Source organism: Oryza sativa, chromosome 7 (assembly GCF_034140825.1).
Source record: "Oryza sativa Japonica Group chromosome 7, ASM3414082v1".
Lineage (NCBI taxonomy): Eukaryota > Viridiplantae > Streptophyta > Magnoliopsida > Poales > Poaceae > Oryza > Oryza sativa.
The window spans coordinates 14100539-14104036 of NC_089041.1; the positions used below are offsets into that span (position 1 = coordinate 14100539).

Here is a 3498-nt window from a genome sequence, read left to right on the forward strand (position 1 = left end):
CTCGAGAGGGCGATGCTAGCCATGAAAAAGGACCAAGCTGTGGAAACACTCCGAGGTCGAGAGGTGTGGTTCTCCTCTTATCTGAAGAATTGCTGCACCTCGATGGCGAGGGTGTGCCGAGATCTTCGGGTAGCCCGCGGTGATCCTGAAGAGTCGGCGGCCGGGTACATCTCGTGGCTCAATGGAGCCTGCGCTCAACTCGACGGCATTGGTCAGCGGATCGACGAGGCCCTGAAGCAAGAGTGTCGTCGAGCGAGTCGATATGCCGGGGGGCATGTGTTGGCCTGTGTGCGAGATCACCGCCCGCGCCTGGATCTCGAATTTCTTCGTGAGGGTTTTGGCCGTTCTCGGAGAAATCCGGCAGAGATTGACCATCTCGCGAGATCAATGTCGCCGCTGGCCGAGAAGATTTTCGTTGGCCTTCTTGGTAGAATTTGTACCCTGTAACAAGATATCTTGGGAAAAGACGTAATTTGACATAATATTTATGTGCTAACTGTAAGGAATATTTTGTGAATAAAGAAATATATCTTTAACAAATGTTTCTTACTCTGGGTGTTGTTTGTAAGAGCGTGTTCTCAGTTAACGACCTTAGTTAGCCGTTTGAGTTGTACACTCTCCCTAGCCCCCAGCCTTGTCGTCGGAGGGATGTCCTCGGGTGACAAGGCTCTTGGACTCCTGGCCTGTCTTGGTTGAAATAGCTCTGATCCTAGCCCCCAGCCGTGAGGTTGGAAAAGTCAATTTCCGATTACACGGCTTGGTTAATACGCACGGCGAGAACTCTTACACGACCAGGTCTTACATGGTCTTTCGTCTCTGAAGGATCTGACAAGGCCTTATCGGCTCTGGGCATCCCCAGCCGAAGATGTCACGCCCGGAAATTCACTAGTAATTTCCGAACTTATTTGTGCATAAAATCCTCGTCCAGGAATCAGCCGAGGTACACAAACTGACAATTTTAATATACAAATCCATCTTAATAATAACGTTACATACTTACAAAGAAAAGAAAACAGCAGCGGAATTAACGGTCTAGCGATGGCTTCAGCTCCACTCCCACAGGCAGCTCAACTGGGGTATAAGCCAAATGTCTTCTCCTTCTGGATCCTTTATCTTCAACTGAGGTTTGATGATTATTGCAAGAATGAGCATATGACATACTCAACAAGCCACACAGCAAATATGCAAGTGCACAAGGATACCAGAGGATGGCATAATATAGGCTCATTTGCAAAAGCAGCATTTAGCAAAACATTTAAGAGAAGTAAAACAGTGGAGTAATTAATCAGAAATTTTAATCAACACTGAACAACACACCCATGCTGCACAGGCCCAACCATCCTGAACAACCATACCCGGCTGTACAGATCTAACTCCAAACCAGGAGCTAAGCAAATTATTACCAAGTATTAACATCCATAATTATTGTGAGAGGTGTGAGACTAATCAAGAAAAACATTGCTCAACCCGCCCATAACCGCGGGCACGGCTATTCGAATAGTTTTACTCTGGCCAGACGTGTACCACTGTACCCACAAGACACAACCCCACATCATGTCACCATGTGCCTCAATACCACCACGGTACCTCGGAAAGGAGTTGTGACAATACCCCTTGCACAACATAAGCCATTACAGCGCACCTTTCCTGGATCATAATCACCCCCTTATAAACAAGGCATGGACTCCCCAGCAACCCCCATGGACTTCTCGCCGCTTCACAGTCTGGCGCACTATAATGAATCATGCTATACAAAAGATAAAGCCGTTGCCCACGCTGGCTTGTGGTTGGCACGGTAAATGTTTCACAACAGTAGCTCGCGAACCGGTCCTTAATTGTCATGAGCACAACCATCAAAACCATATGCTCACAACCCACCTTATCCAGATTTTAATTATCAATTAATTAACATCACACGATTAACCATCGTGAGCGACCATTAAATATAACCATAATAATAATATAATATAATATAGTTTATAATTAACCCCTTTAGTTAGCTAATGTTTCTAAGCATAGCTAAGCAAACTTACATATAGCATTTAGCTGAACCAATCCAATATATAAGGTTCATGCTAATCAAATTATAACCCATAGGAAAATAAGATCATCTTCGGCCATTAATTAATGGGGAAAGGTTCACCACCCGATGACATTAAAAAATAATGCATAGTTGAAATAAAATAATAGCTTTAAACGGGTTTAACATGCTCAAAGGGTTGTTTGGGATCTGTGTGATTTGCCTTGGGCTTCCGCAAACGCTTCGGAACCTTCCTCAACGGAAACGCTCTCCTCCGGAACGTCGGAAACTAAAGCGAAAGAATAAAAATCAATAAAACAGTACAAAAAAACAAGCATAAACAGTACATGTGAATATTTTTAACATGTAGATCTTGATTTTAGAAAAATTTAGCAACTTGAACCACCTGAAACAGAGTTACGGTTAATTAGTTATGATTTTCCGAAGATTTAATCTATTAGAAAAACGGGAAAAAGAGAAACCGATGATGTCACGATGACATCATCAAAGGTGGCCGGCTTCGGATGACAAGCTCGCCGGAGTTAGAGCAGCCGGCTGCGGATTTGGAGGACACAGACACATAGAGGGCGACGAGACGAACCCAACGGTACTCACCCTCGAACCAAACGACGAACGATGACGGCCGGCGACGAAGAGGCGACGGCGGCGGCTCGGCTTGCACGGGGCGGCGGAGCTCCGGTGACCGGCAACGGAAAAGGAAGGGTGGCCGAGCTTCCCCTCACCACGGCGTACCCAACGGTGGTGACGGCGACCGGCGACGACGATGGAGGCGGCGGCGCGGCGGCACCGGAGATGGCCGGCGGCGGCGGTTTGCTTGGCGGCGGTGGCGACGGAGCTACGGAGCACGGGAAGGCTCGGGAACAGGGGCAAACGAAAGAGGAGGACTAGGGGGTCCTATTTATAGCCTTGGATTGAAGAGATCGGACTCCTCCCGCAAGAAATCGGCTCGGGAAAAACAAAACTCGGTTTTGGAGATAAACTCGAAAACGAGTTCGATTCGGACAAGATACTCAACGAATAGCTCCGATTCTTGAGGGGAAAGATAGAGGAGGATGTGGGGATAAAAACCCCTCAACTAATCGGACTCGAGGGCGACCGGAAGAGGCGAAATTGGCGGAGAGAGGCGGCAGCTCGGGCTCGGCTAGGCGGCCGGCCGGCTGGAGGTTAGGGATGACCCCGACATGTGGGCCCCACATGTCGGTGGCTAGAGAAGGAGGGGGCGGGGCGGCTCGGCTGGGCCGACTTGGGCCGGCTTGGCCGCGCGCGGGAAGAGAAGAGTTGGGCCGGAAACGGCCCAACAACTTTAGGGAGGGGTTTTGGAACTTTTTAATTAAAATAAATGGTGAAATGTTGTTTCAATTATTAAAAATACTTCCCTTGCTCAAACAATTCCCAGAAAATTCTAGAAAATAGAGGAACAAGCAAAGTATTTAATAAAATTTTATCTAGCCCAATTT

The 3498-nt window shown here is 47.5% G+C and overlaps 1 long non-coding RNA gene across 1 annotated transcript; it reads right to left on the bottom strand.

Moving 5' to 3' along the window:
• Nucleotides 1-964: 964 nt before the first annotated feature.
• On the bottom strand, nucleotides 965-3212 carry LOC136357191 (uncharacterized). Its single transcript, XR_010742371.1, has 2 exons — nucleotides 2636-3212; nucleotides 965-2309 (listed from the first exon to the last, which is right to left on the bottom strand). It is a non-coding gene; the product is annotated as an uncharacterized lncRNA (long non-coding RNA).
• Nucleotides 3213-3498: the final 286 nt, after the last annotated feature.